Genomic DNA, 15,628 nt, shown 5'->3' on the forward strand with positions numbered 1-15,628 from the left:
CCTATTAGTTTAGTATGTCCACCTAGTGGAGCCATCTACCGGAAGAATTTCAAAAAACATGTGCAATGGCACTTTATCTACAGGACAATGAGAAAAAAAGGAACGAGTGTGAACAAAGTATAGCCGTGTCAGTGTGTGGGTCGTGTCAATGGACAAACCAAGAGTACTGGTACTGTTCTGCGCCGAAGGCGTGAAAACACGAGAAGTACCAAAAGCACACCCTTAGTGCGGATTATTTAAATTCCAAGAGTTTGTGCCATCCAGACGGACGAATGGATTTTACAAGTCAGCAACAAGCGTTCACTTACATCGCAGAAGAATGCGAAGGTCCACTTCCCCCAGCTAAAAGGAATAAACTGGATAGCTGGCGACGAAGAGGAAAAGCAAGTGGGAATTAAAGAATTCATCGCTCCGGGCATTATTGCATAAGAAGATGGCGCGGCACTTGGGCAACCAAGAGAAGGCAACGTTAGTAGGACAAACCATTCGGCAGCTGCAAAGAGAGGATGAAGAGAGGATGGCGACACACCCACTTGCGCCACCCCGCTACCTGTATGAACTATGGGTTGCGTTGATGGGCCTCATCACACTGGTGGGTTTTAGCCTACACCAGCAACGAAGAACGGTTGGGAGGGAAGCAAGATGAGACTTCAAGGTCACGAGTACGGTTGTAGGCACTGGAGAAAGCACTACGAGGAGCAGCAGAGGATAGGAGAGCAGCCCTTGTAATGCTAGGAAAGAAGGTGACTCAATTCGAAACAAGAATGGCCGATCACGAAAGAATCTGCATGGAAGCGCTACAAGACCTACAAAGCCTAGCGCAGTAGAACGGGGGGGGGGCTAACAAATATAATCGATTATTTTTGTGTCCTTTTCCCATGCTATGATTTTGCTTATTTTATGAATTGTTGATTTTTTTTTAAGTTGTGTGTTTAATTCTTCGACTGTTGTGACATGTAATTCTTCAGTAGGGGTTATAGAAAGGCAGTCGAGGACGAATGCGGCTAGGGAGGGGGGATATCGCGCGGTCATTCAACCGCGCTAGTGTTTCGGCGTCAAGGCTTGCTCTGGTATGTAAGACCGGAGTTCTAAGGGCAGCCGAACGCTATTCCGGGTCGAGAAATCAGGTTGCCTGCTTTATAGGGACCCAGAGTCGGTATGATCGGGGGCAGTCTTTTGTCAGAGTTGTTAGTTATCGCAGCAAATTGTTGAATACACTAGTTACAACTAAATGGAGTTTTTACAGTATTGCAACGAACATGGAAATAAAACGAACAGAAAAGAAATCAAGTGTAAAGTCCTTCGAACCGGAGTTGAACCAGTGACCTATGGATATCTTTGTGCAACGCTACAGTCCACCGCTCTACCAACTGAACTATCGAAGGGACATGAATCATCAGATTCAGTTGAGTACTAACAAAAGAAATGCTGTGCGTGACAACTGAGCAAACTTCAGTAAGTATTAACATAAATCTCAATTAATTCTCACGTATAGTAACAAAGAAGCGCAATTTCCTTGTATTCTTATCGTTACGTACGCTACTAATCGCAACGCAGATGGTAGGATTCGAACCTACGCTCCCGAAAGGGAAACTGATTTCTAGTCAGTCTCCTTAACCACGCGGCACCATCTGCTGTTAGTTAAAGTAAGACCAATTGATAAAAACCCTCTATTCATTACTCATTACTCATTAACAGCTGAGTTACTTCAATTGGTTTTGATATAAATATTCTACTTGTGTGTCAGAAAAGAGGTTCGAACCCTCGTCTAGAGAGCTGGACTGCGACCTGAACGCAGCGCCTACAAACCTACAAATCTTGTAGGTAAGAAATTAATTGTTGTTTATTTAACACTAGAAATTTTTTTTGTAGCTCTATTTTAATTTTTACTACCCCATTTCCTTATCCGCGCTACACACCATTCGCCATAAGACGCTGGGTTAAATGGCCCTAGCGTTCGGATACTAAGGGCGGGTACTGTATATGTACCTTCTCCTATAATATTTCCTGCTTTTGATTTTCCAATGGTAGCTAATTTGATAGCTTGATTACTGGTTGAAGCTTACTTTTTCATTACATCAAGAATGGATTCTGCACAAGAGACAGACATATGTTTCTCTCAAACAAGTGTGCAAATTCTTAGTTCCAAAAAGGGGATTTTGTCATTCAGTGGCAAAGTGAATTGGGTCATGGATGCTTCTTGTTGAAGTTTATCTCTGTATAGACTCATGGCTTCGATGTGGGTAATAGTCACTGCATGCCTTTCCAGATTGCCCTTGTGATTAGATTTGTTTTGGCTACATGCATCACAACGAGCAACATGCTCACCAGTTTCTGTCTTTCTTTTCTTAAGCCATGGATAAAACTTTGGTTGTTTGGTTTTATCCAACCATTGTTCTTGAAACTTTCGCTTAAGTGCTTTACCTTTACAATTAGAAGTTTGTTGCTTTCCTTTCTTCTTTGGCTTACCCTACTTGAACGTCAACTTCAACGACATCTTCGTCTTCTTCACTGTAACTTCCCATCTTTAATCAAAATTTCACAAGTCTCCCTTTATTTATAATTTCAAGTTTCAAATACTGTGTTAACTCCCAAGAAATCCATTCATCTGCTACGTTACTCCTTAAATTACTCGGCTAAAAAACCAAAACAAACTCACATTGCTGCATTTTTTTGCTAACAATTTCGAAGCCAGAACTCATAAAAAATTATTTTTCTATTCGAAAATTGAAAAAAAAATGCTAAAACTCGAAAACATACACACAAAAAACTAAGGAAACCCCAACACCAATTGCAAACCAACAACATCTGAAAAAAAAATTAGTGTTAAAACACCAAAAGTGAAAACCCTGCTCCTAGCCTATACCCCCTTGTGCGTGTGCAGCATTGTCGAAACTTTGTGCTGTGGATGTCTTTGCAGTGCTTTCACCAGCGAAAGCGGTGGTCTTAGGTATGTGGAACGCAAAGAAGGCCGCATCGGTCGGATCCATCGCGCCGTTGTTGGCCGCTCTGCTGATTGCTTCTTCATTTACAAGCCTTTGTCTGAGGTTGGCTATTGTTTGTTCGTTCCTTGGTAGATTGTCCCAAGCTGAACGGAATGAGCGAAAGGTGGGAGGTAGTGTTTGGATAATTTTCACAACGAGCTGTTGTTCAGTGACAGGTGATTACAAGTTTCTCAGCTCCTCTGCCAAGTTTGTGTACACTGCCACATGGTCCAAAACTCTGTGCTCTGTGAAGGGTAATCACGTATGAGTCAGCATAATTCTTTAGTTTAATGAACGTTACAGAATATTATGATTCTCGCCTATGCATCCTTCATGTCCCAAGCATCGATCAGATTTTGATTCAAGACCTCCTCGTTCTCTCCGAGGATCTGTCAATAATTGAACGTAATATTAATTAACTGGCCTGTGTAAGAATAATAAGCCACTTGACTGAGGAAATGAACTCTCAATGAATAGCGTAATCATGTGTGAGTTCTCAATTTAAAAAAACACCTGTCGTGTTGTGGTACCCGCATAAAATATATATACATCATTTTTTTAAAATACACAAACGATTGTGACTATCACTGCCCGTTAGACACGAGTGTGGCGTGTATGGGGCCTGAGTGACAGAAAAGATCGTTTCTAGTATGCAATGCGTTTACAACGACTTACAACGACATAAATCTTCTTCATAGTCTTTACTAGAATGGCAGTATAGTGTTTCTATTTCAAACACAGGCCGTACAACGAGGAGATAAAATCAGTCTGCTTTAGTAGGCTGAAAATAGATTTAAGCGTAGAAATAGCATATGAAATGCAGATCCTTTATAGAAACACTATTAACAACTGCAAATTGAGCAACGAGCCAAGCATACAATGGTTTTTCATCATCAGGTAGTGTCATGTTTCTATACCAACACGTGACTGCGAAGAAGTAAGTCTGGCCCACAATTACCGTAACGCGTTTTCTGAATTAAAACTGGCCATTAACTCGTCGTTGGATAGAAACATCACTTACAACTACTCCTCAAATCGTATTCTTCTATGGCCCACATATAGCAGTCTTTTACCATCATTACAACTTGTCTCCTCCATTTTTTTTCCTTTTGTTGAAAAATTCTCAAATTCAAGCCTTGGTCTTTGTCTCGCAAGACGTCTACATAAAAAGACAATAATTACCGGTTCGGGTTGAGGTTCAAGTCTCGTGACGACATTCAGAAAACGTGCTCGTTGCAGCAGCAGTGTGCACCCATATCTAAACGAGGTCCATTTTTCTGGTCCACTTAACTTCGTTATTCTGTTTACTTCTCTCGAAGCTTCCTGACTCATTCTTGTCAATTAATCGGCGTGATCTGGGCCCATAACCTAATAAAAATATACAAGAGACAATGTAATTGCGTATATTACTGTGGCACAAGTCACATATTTATTTGAGTCGCACATTTAGCACAATAAACAGACCACAGAGTATATTTGCCGTTACTTCCCTACTCGAGAACATAGGCAAGAAGAAGGAAATAGAAATCCCCCCCTTTTCCAAGTTAACTCCCTTCCTAAACGTTGCCAAGCCGTCAAACGCCCGGTGTCGTCCCTTGCGTAAAAGGGGGAAGGGGGTTAAGCGGGTTTGCCAAATGGATAGCTGTTTCCAATAGACAGGCGTAGCATTTCGGCTGTTTAATGGTGCCCTTTTCCTTGGCGGGTGATTCGTCCATTTTTAGATATTCTTGAATTTCCTCCGTTTGCTCTATGGTTGGGAACTCCATACCTGGACACTCTGTTTGTGGAGGTTCCACGGAGGATGAAAGATCCGATTGTTTACGTTTCTTCCGAGATGTTGGGTGTTTCTAGTACCATGGGCCTGCGAAATTAACACCCGTGATTTAGAAGGCTTTTTGTTGTTTCATGCGATTTCGGGGTAAAGGCACAGCTACTTCTCTGAACTATGGTGAAAAATTGCCGTTAGCATTTAGAGTAGGCATTCAAAACTGATTTAGCTTGGTGGCGTTCTTTTTATTATTCAAAAGCATTCCCGGAGATACGAAAAGTTGTTTATCCTCCAGTTTGTTTAAGTGAACTGTTTAAGTTTTACGACTTGATGGGGGGCGGGCAGTAGAATTGCAGGTTCAATGTCCCTGTCTCTCAACGACTGTTCAATCCTTCTCGTTACTCTGGATAATTTGTCTCTTTCATGCCACACAGGTCGCAGTGCGGCAATTGTGCTTGTGGTTTCCGATCTTCTTGTAGTTCTCGAAACGTCTTTGGATAGCTTTCCCTTTTGAGTTGCCTGTAAATAAGTAGCTCCACCTTTGTCAATTCATCTACTGTTGAATGTTCTACCGTGATTTTTTTTGCGTGTCATTTGTTGATGTGAGTTTTACTTGCGTTCTTTTTGTGGCACAGTCTTTGGAGATAAATCCTTGTGTCCAGGCGGTTCTTCGTATTAACCGATTCCATGACGGAATTCGGTCCAACTGGCCTTCAATTGGGGTAGCTGGTTCTTCGTTTGCCGCCCACATAATGACGATTTTTGCTCTGACTGGGAAGTGCCAACACCAACTTATACCCGACCGTTTCCTGGGGCCGTAGTCTGAACTTGGATTGAGCCTCAATCCAGATTGGCCTCCATTGACTTTACATGGCCAATCCCTTGGCTTGAGCCTCAATCCAAATTCAGACTAGGGCCCCTGATTGCTTACACTTGAGTTCTAATTCTAACAAATGGCTTCTATCTGTTAGGATCCCTCGAATCAATTGAAATGCAACTAGGGAATCTGCCAAAAAAAAACAATCCTTTTCCAGCACTCTACAGGAGGGAAATTTTATTTTGTCTCCTGAACATGCAGCTAATAACAAGCTAAATAGTTCCAGTCCAGATAAGGTGACTATTTCTTTTTCTGTGGATGGCGCCGCTTTCATTTTGCTGGCAAGAAAGAGGACAGTGGTCTTGTCATCTCAGCTACCCAAAGCTTTTGATAGATGATTTTTAGTAGGAGTGTAGTAATTGCTACCAGGCTTAGGCTACCGCGGCAAGAAAAGTAATACGGTATTACAGCGGTACTTCTTTACTACCGGCGGTACCGAATCACAGTATCAACAGAAAAAAGTACCATACCGCATTACCGGACTAGCTTTGCCTACTCTCCATTAATGGCTTTTTTTACTTCAATGCCATCTAGCGCTCGGTTTTTTAGTTTTAATACGAAACTTGACCAACATTATGCAATCTACACCACGCGTTTTATTTCTCGTGAAAGAAATAATAAGTTAGTTATTTCTCTCATAAAAATAAATCGTTATCACCATGGAACCAGGCAAGATTTTAAAGTATTGTAATCATGGTTTATCTTTTAATATAATTACAATTAAATTTTTAGAAGTAGTTCGAAAGAGGCAGATTTGTTTTTTTTAGAAAGTAAAGGAAGAGACCATGAATGTGAAGAAGGCATTTCTATGTATGATGCAGAAAGTGGTAATGATAGTTCCTCAGAGACATTTCTATCATGTTTCAATGCATCAAGCGAAAAATCTAAGAATTCTTTTCATGTGATTTCCATTAATGGAATATATTCCATAATATTCCCAATTTCATAATAATAATAATAATTTATTCATATAATAATTTGATAATTCCATAATCATGAGTTAATCATGAGTTCTATAAGGGCCTTTCGTTATTTCCAGGTAGTGATGGTAACCGTACCAATATTGATAAGGAATATCAAGATCTACCATTCTCAACAATTTATTATACGTATGCTGGAAAGGGCAACAAGTTGTCATTTCTGTTTCATTGTCATCTAGATCATTTCCAAGCAAAGAAGAAAACTATTTCTGTTACCAAAGAGAGCAGAGAAAATATCAGGAAGTATCTTAAAGTAATTTTTTTTTTCATTTTATTTTTTTTTCACATTTCAACAAATAACATTTTCATCTTATGGTTTTCATGATTAGCTTTGTCACCATGATTAATTTGTGCTGATGGGGTTGCATCCTGTCATTCTAAATCTGTCCAGCAGCGTTTGGATAAAGCTTCGTTGATGAACGTAGAGCTTGTGCTCCTGTCTGTTCCTGATGATTTTGAGCACAATGAAATTTTCAGCTTCTCCGGAGGTCATCTCAAAGTGGGTTTCGAGAAAGCTTATGATCAGATGTGCCTTTTTTTCGTCTTGGTGGCGAGGTTGCCGCCGTCGACCCATAGTCCAAAAATAGCGAAGTCCTCTGGATCGTCACCGATGAAGTAGTATATGCATGGGTCAGTGGTAGATCGAGTGAGGCCAAGTAGAGTCAGGAAGTTATGGAACTTTTCATTCTATTTCCTTGATGCCTGTTTCAGGCCGTACCGCGGTCTCAGTAGGCGACAGACGTGCTTCTCCTTCCCCGGCTGGATGAAACCTTCTGGTTGTTGGACGTATAACTCTTCGTCAAGGTCGCCGTATAAGAAAGTGGTCTTCACGTCGACCTGATGGAGTTCGAGGTTTAGTGCTGCGGTTATAGCGAGTAGGAGTTGTAATGAGTCGTGTTTGATGACTGCGAAGACTTCGGCCTCGTTGTAATCGACTCCTGGGACTTGAGAGAAACTCTTACCCACGAAGCGAGCCTTGTAGATCTTCCCCCTCGTCTTTGTGGCAGGTTGGATCTTGAAGGTCCACCTGGATTGGATGACAGAGCGATCTGGAGGCAGTAGGACAACATCCCAAGTACCAGTTTTGATGAGGGAATCGTATTGAGCAGGCTACCATCCATTCGGGCGCTTCATGAGATAGGAGGACGGCGTCTCTGTAATGATTTGGCTCTTCTCCCTGGTCAAGGGCAGCCAGCATGCCGATGGTTTCCGTTTTCTTCCTTTCTCGCTGGGGTCGGTGATACGTGGTGACGGACGGGGGTGCTTGGAGGTGATCGTACTCTCGCTGCGTTCAAATGCGAACAGTCCGATGATGGGAGGCACGGGTGACACATGATGTTGATAGTATTGGTTACGGAGGAAGGTTTTGGTCGTGACGTGTTGAGTCCAGTATTTGTTGGTTCGGCATCAGGCTCATCCATCGTGTGTGGTGGGTCGTTGGTGACTGCTGTCGGTGTGGGCGGTCGATCCTCAACTTGTTCAGCACCGGCTCCCTCCTCTTCGTCGTGTGTGGAGTCTTCGATGTCCTCGCAGGTCGAAAACACATCGGCGCCTGTTTGAACATCGGGAATCGGGAGACGAGGTGTATATTAGTTATCGATCGGGGAAACGTCTCGACTGAGGTTTACTTTTCCAGTTGAAGAATCCCAGTACCGATCTCCTTTCTGGGTGTCTTAGTTGCCGACGAAGATGCAAAAGTGGGGTTTGACGTCGAGCTTCTGTCGTAGTTGACTTGGGATGAGGACGTAGAACTCTTATCCGAAGGCTCGGAGGTTGGAGACATCCGGCTTGCGTCCGTACCATAGCTCGAATGGTGTTTTGGTAAGGTTTACGGAAGAGATGACGCGGTTGAGAGTGTAGACGACGCAACAAGTGGCTTCGGCCCAGAGAATGAGTGGGATGTTCTTGTTGGAGTAGAGGAGGGCACGGACTAGTTGTACGAGGGTGCGGTTATCTCTTTCGATGGCATTTTGATGAGGAGAATAGTGGCAGGTCGTTTGGTGTCGGATTCCCTTTCTCTTCAGCCATGGATCGAGTAACAGGAATTGAGTTTCTCCGTTGCTGTAAAACTCTGTTACTAGTTTGCTCTTTTGAGTATGGAGGAGAGCTATAAAGGCCTTGCAGTTCTCGGGGACTTCTGATTTCTGCTTGATGAAGTAGATGGCTCGATAGTTGCTGTATTTTCCCCTGAATAGCAGATAGTACCGGGCTCCACCCAGGCTGTTGACTTGCAGGTGTCCACATACATCGCTGAATATCAGCATCCCGATCTTGGTTGATTTGGGGGAGATGCTAGTTTGGAACGGCCTCCTGCTCATTTTTGCTGTAATGCACTCGTGGAATCATTCGAGTGGCGGTTTCAAGCCTGGTGGCAGGTCGAGTCCATCAACGGCCCTGATGTTGGCCATCTTGATGAGTGTTTGATAGCTGATGTGCACGAAGATCCGATGCGATTTTTCAATCGACTTTGATGGTGCTATGGGGCGCGCAATCGACGCAACGTCTGTTGGAATTGTAATGTCGAGTTCGTATAGCGTGTCACCGGTTTGTCTTGCTGTGAATTGGATGGCTCGAGTGTGGACAATGTAGACGTACGAGCGGGAGAATATCACCTTTGAGTTTTCTTTTGTAAGGGCAGCAACAGATATGAGATTGATGTCTAGTCCTGGGGCGAAGAGGACATCATGGAACGTTATTGGCTTGATCTTGCCGTTGACATGAGTGAGAGCGCGAATCTCTCCTGGTCCTATGATTTCAATTCGGTAATTTCCGATGCCGCTGATCCATCTTGTTCCAGGTTGAATCTCTCTAAAGTTGGTAAAAAATCGTCGTTGAAAGGACATGTTTGCGCCTGAGTCTAGAAAGAACTTGTCGTGAGATCCGATTTGGATGGATTGATCTGCTTTGGCCTTGCCTTGTACGTCCCCTGTGTCTTGTGCCTTTGAGGACTCATTTTCCTGATTTTCGACCTTTTCATGCCAGCATTCTTTCTGCCAATGGCCGTTGCCACCACAGTTCCAGCATTGTCCTCGTCATCGTGGTGAGCCGTTTGCCTCAGTGAATCTGACGTTGCGATTTCCAGATCCCCGTCCTCTCCCCTTTCTTCTTGGGTAGGGTCGAAATCGCTGATCAGTTCCTCTTTGAGAGTTTGAGCTTGAAGCCGAGTGTGACGATTGCTGTTGCGTCTCTCCAAAGAATGCCTTGTCATCTGGGCTTTTCTGTCCGCCACTCCTCAGATTCGGTCTTTCTTCTTGACTGCAAAGTCTGGTTGTGAGATTTGCCAGCGTCCGTTCAGCCTTGGCAGTGCCCTCTCATGGTGCGATGAAGTTGTCGTAACTCGGAGGCAATGAAGTGAGGACTCAGTTGATGATCTCGTCCACAGTCGTCTGACCACCGGTATCTTTGTAATTTTTGGTGAGCAACTTAATTGCCTCGATATGTGTTCTGACGGAGTGATCTGCCCTGAACTTGTAGTTGAGGAAAGCCTGGTTTAGTGACTACCTTCTTTCAGCGGTTCTTTGCTGATACTGGCTCGTGATGGAGAGCTACATTGCATGGGATGACTTGCAAGTTAAAAGTGACTGTTGTTGTTCCTCATTGCATGTGTCAAACAAAAAGCGCTGGGCCAGGATGTCGTCTTTGACCCTTTTGGTCACTTCTGCCACGTTAGTTTCAGTCGTTGCAGGCCATAACCTTCTCACGACCTCCAGCAATGGACCAACCATTTGGTGAAATATTCTGAGTTACCAAGCGTATTTATGGCATGTAGAAAATTGTCCTCTTTGCCCTAAGCCCTCCATATTTGCTACAGTTCTTCAGTTCTTCCTGAAATTTAGGCAGGTACCCTCAGTCTTAACCACAATATTTAAAATATCGGATTTCAGACTTGCCAAATATAATTTTTTTTAATGAAATCGGCAACCTAATCATTGCAAATGACGAAGCATCGAACGAAATTGCGATATTTTATTGCGATTGCAATAAAGAATGATGCAATCACGGCATTTTAAAGAAACACTTAAATAGACGAACTAAACGCCGTAGTTTTTAAACCTAGTCTAGAAAAACCGGCTCAGCCTACTCATATTAGTCTACTCCTCCATAACAACCCCATTCTACCCGAATCACCCATGGTTAATTTTTTTTTGCGACAATCCGTGGGTTTACAGTTTTTTTTTTGAATTAAGTTCCGGTGGATCATGGATGGGGGATTATTTTTTTTATGGTGGGAATTAGTAAGGGGGACAATCGTTTTGGGGGGACACTATCATGGGGCAGCTGTAGCACACACAAGGAGGCATTTGTCACAGGGGGCGATCGTTGCTTTCCGCTTTTGGTGCTTTTTTGGTTTTTTATTTGTTTCCCGTTGAACCTTCACCAGCTTTAACCGTACCACTTCACATTCCTAGTATGTTTATCAATAAACAGTCGACAGAGATTTAGAATTCATATATAACACATATTTCACAATTACAATTATTTAACGGCCTATTTACTGACCCAATAAGGTATTTTAACTGTGAAAAATTTCATTTATTTCTTTTTTCTTCTGAAAATAGAAAATTTTTAGATTAATTCGGAAATAAATACGTGTATCCTTTTTTATCGTTGCTCTGTAGGTCTATTTGGATGGCAATTGCAGCCATATTAACATCCGGAATTGAGGTATTTGCAGGGAGAACAACATTGTCTTGATTTTATTTCCCTCCGAACAACACGCACATACTGCACTTATCTGACGTGGCCTTCCTTAAGCCATTAAAGGTCTTGTGGAAGGCCAAACTTCACGAGTGGTCGGGAAAACATCCAGATTATAATGCCACTGTGAGGAAAATGGCTCATTTACTAAGCAAAGAATGGGAAGATTTGTCGCCTAAATATAGCCAAAATGGATTCATAGCTTGTAATTTGTTTCTCTAGAATTCTGATGCGAAGTAAGTTTCCAATTATGTGAATGTTCTATGAACTTGTAAACTAAAAGTAGCCAATTTGCATTTATCATTTCTAAATTTCTATCTAAGGATAAAGTATGTGAAGTCACTGAGTGACAATCCTGGAGAAATAACATCAATACTATTGACGTGCGTTCTCTGTTGGGCTCTCTCAAAGAGCTTTCGATCTAAGAACGTTCTTCTTCGCTACTGGAAAATTTTTCGTATGGGATTTCCTGGTTTGTCAGCACGGAAATTATTACACTTAATTTGCATTTTTACAGCTTTTTTGATTTAATCAATTGAGTTTCATTCTAGATACACGTTTTGGAAGCGTATAAAAGACATTTTTCCTTCAAAGTCAATAAAAATTATGACAAACTTGTATTTTTTTGTCTGCTAATATTCTGTACCAACGCATGAGGATCCTCAAAACAATTACATCAAGAAAAAATTTCGACGTCACTGGATCCTGTGGCAATATCGATAAAAAAAAACTAAAAGACCAAGAAAAAAAAATTGCCATCGGATATTCGAGAAAAGATCAACCTCCGTATTTTTACTATATATTGTTGCGGAATCTTTCCACCGTTGAGTTTACTTATTTCCAAGCTCTCTTCAAAGAAAATAGACTTAAAAATTGAAGTAAAGTGGGATTGAACTGAAAAAATGGTTACTGAAGCTTACATTAAATTCAAGCCTGGGGGGTCAATTTAATTCGACAACTGAAGTTTGTTTGACTTCCTATATCTAGGGTTCAAACAAGCACAATTTTATGGGTGCAACAGCCCATTGGCTAGTTACTGATGAAATTGGAAAAATTGAGAGAAAATCAGCAGGTGTAGCCTGCAAGAGATTTGAAAGTAAAATTTTCTTCCTATTTGAGTTTTTCTGCGTGCTTTCTCTTTACTCATCAGTGCTTTTATTGAATTAGGGTCCCATTCATACGACAAAATTGCCAAAATGATTGGTGGCATTTTAGATGAACTTGCTTTGCACACCTAAGTGCATTAAATAGTAAACGGCAATGGTTCTAATTTCGTGAAAGCATTCAAAGAATTTTCAGTAAGCATGTTATCATTTTCCGAACATTGCCTAACCGAATTTATCACTATTTTTTATTAGGCTAAAATGTAAAAAAAAAAACCAGAAAACCTCCTTTTATCCCTGAGAGATTTACCTTGGTAAAGCTAGAAGGCTATGCCATGGTTATTATGGGCCCCAAACTGTTTATTGTTTCCCCAGGGGTTCCAGCCGGGTGGCGATTGGCTGCGAATTGGGCAGAATTTTTGCTTGGAGAAACGGGAACTTTTTTTTTATTATTTTTTTTTATTCGCCGTCTAAAACTACGTGCCCTAGGCTGGTTTCCACATCTGTAGGTTTTTTTGTTCATTTTATATATTTTTTTGTTTGATCAAAATTCAAATTTCGGTCTTATAAGTCGGGCTGTGATTGGTTGGTGAATTTAGGGACCCTCCTGTGTCGCGAGTTTTCGTTTTTTGGGTCACATTTTTCTACATTTCAATTCTCCATGTAAAATTGTATTGTTTCAGGTATTTTTTGTGATGAATAGTTGGTTGGTTAATTTTTAATTTGTGTTTGTTTAGAAATGGCGAGGGTGGCTGTCGTTTGTCATTTGTTTTATTAGCATTTTAAGAACAAGGAAGTCAGCCGTGAAAACTGCTTGTACAATCAGTCTTTCGAGTTGTGCCATCTAGTGGCAAAGGCAACGACGGAAATGTGTGATCCTAACCTAACCTAACCCACCGTTGCGTTTTGAAACTACAACTATTTTACTTCTTTTAGCCATCGCGGGCCTTTTATTATTTTTATATTATTATTTTATTATTGATCAACCTAACCGGTACTTGGTTTCAAACTAGGCTATCCCATTGCTGTTTTTTTTTTATATTGAATAATTGCGCAATAGCGCGCCACTTCGCCATTCAGCCCGGTTCAGCCATTGACGTATGCCCAACAAAATCTCGAAGGCGGACACCCAGTGGCCCAAATTCGAAGAGGATAACGATGATGTTCCTGATGTTATGGCTCTGGTGGGACAACCCTTGAGAACTAGAGATAAACCCACAAGTAATGGCTCAATGTATAGAACGAAGAGATGGACAGATAGTGGGCATCCTTGGCGAATCGACTGAATATCACAAATCACCCCAGCCACCTCTGATCCGTTGAGGATTGGCTTTCCTGTTACAGAATACATAGTCTGTAACCAAATGACGAAAGTGGTGGGGTAACCAATAACATCCAAAATCCTCCAGAGGATTTCCCTGTTAACCAGGTTGTAGGCCTTTTCAAAGTCAACTCCAACAATGGCAGTGCCCATACCCCGAATCGAAGAGTTGGAAGAGTCATGGCATCCCCGGTCATAAACGAATTGAATGACATCTTTATAAAGACTTAAATTATCAAAAATCAATCTACCAGGTATCCCACGTTTTTTATAAGGCCCTATGGTAGATGACGGTGTCTGCCTCAATCGTCTCCCTAAGACAGATGCCATGACTTTGTATTCACAATTCAAAAGAAAAATTGGTCGGAAATTAGAAATTTCACAAAGTATTGAAGACTTGGTAATTAGCCTGATCACCGCTTGGCCCTGCGAAGACGTCAGAGTTTCCCTTTCCAGGATATGATTAAACATATACAAAAATTCAAAATTCAAAATTCAAAAAGGAATACCATCGGTGCCGGAGACTTGTTTGACTTTATTGCTATTAGAACAGCTCTAATCTCAAGAAGGGAAATAGGTGCTGCTAGGTTTGGGGTTGGCTTAAAGCAATCTCTTACTCCCTCAAGGAAATCAGTCCCTGCCAGTTTGTTAGAAAAAGGTTCAGTTTTAAAAATCTTTTTGAATGGCCAATAATTTCTGCTGAAATATCCTCTTTGGCCGATAAGCAAGTGCCATTGGGGGCAATGATCTTATCAATGCGACACTTACGGTAATTATTTCTGGCTCTATTTACGTGAAAAATATTTGCTTCCTCTACCTCTGACCCTTCGAAGCAGCGGGAACGAATCCCAAATCCTTTAAGTGTGCTCTCCTCCAAAGACTTTGAGAATTTCCTCAACTGGTGAAAGACAACCCAATCAAAGGTATCTGCTTTGGCCATCTCCTGAATACAAGACTGATAGAAAAACTTGGTTTCTCTTATAAGTCTTGCTCTTTACCTAGAATAATTACCGAATGCGCTTGATACCTGGTTTCAGGATACTCTCCCACCAATTTGCTACATTACTTTCCCTAAGAGGATGATTAACAGATTCCTGAATGAAATTTGTTACGTATTTCTGATAACCTCCTTCTTAAAATATTGAAGTGTTTAGTTTCCACAACCCGGCAGGGGTCTACTACGATTTGGGAGATCAAAATTGTAAGTAAGTGTGGACTGTACTGACTGATGGTCACTAATCGATAAAGACTGCAAATTAATATTTAAAAATCGGCAAAACATCTACTAGCATATATCCTATTAAGCCTAGAAGAACCGAAATGGTAGTACGAACCGGTTCACTATGATTTAAATTTTTCCAGATATCTACCAAATCGAGACCAGTAACCATCTCTTTTGAAGCATAGCTAACAATACTACATGGGACAGGGAGGGATTGCTCTTGACTTTCATATTGTAAAGAACCAAAACAATTTATTCTTTATTATTTTCATTATTTTTCCTAACCTTTATTCTTACGTAACATTAATTTTCTATACGCCCCTCTTTTCTATGTAATTTCTTCCTTAGACGTTTTACAGACTGATTTACCCTTCAAACGTTTCAACTTAATTTTCTTGTAGTTCGACCTTCATGAAACCCGTATAAAAACTTTTGTTCTATAGAAAGTAGAGAGAGTCACTTTTCACAATTCAGTTCTTAAAGAGTTGTTCCCCAATTTTTTGTGCTACTGAAATATACTTTACTAGAAACGACAATGAAAAAGTAAGTTAAAATATTAATAACTTACATTTGGTGGCAGCAGAGTCGAACTCGGCTTTCGTGTTAAGTTGAATAGCGTGTGTTTTTTTTTGTTTGTTTTATTGTTTGTTTTAAATTTTTATGGTAACAAGTGTT

The 15,628-nt window shown here is 41.2% G+C and overlaps 1 pseudogene; it reads right to left on the bottom strand.

Annotated features, from left to right (window-relative positions):
- Window positions 1–9,466: 9,466 nt before the first annotated feature.
- Window positions 9,467–10,165, bottom strand: LOC116933385 (annotated as a pseudogene).
- Window positions 10,166–15,628: the final 5,463 nt, after the last annotated feature.

The sequence above is a fragment of the Daphnia magna genome, linkage group LG7 (assembly GCF_020631705.1).
Source record: "Daphnia magna isolate NIES linkage group LG7, ASM2063170v1.1, whole genome shotgun sequence".
NCBI classification, from domain to species: domain Eukaryota; kingdom Metazoa; phylum Arthropoda; class Branchiopoda; order Diplostraca; family Daphniidae; genus Daphnia; species Daphnia magna.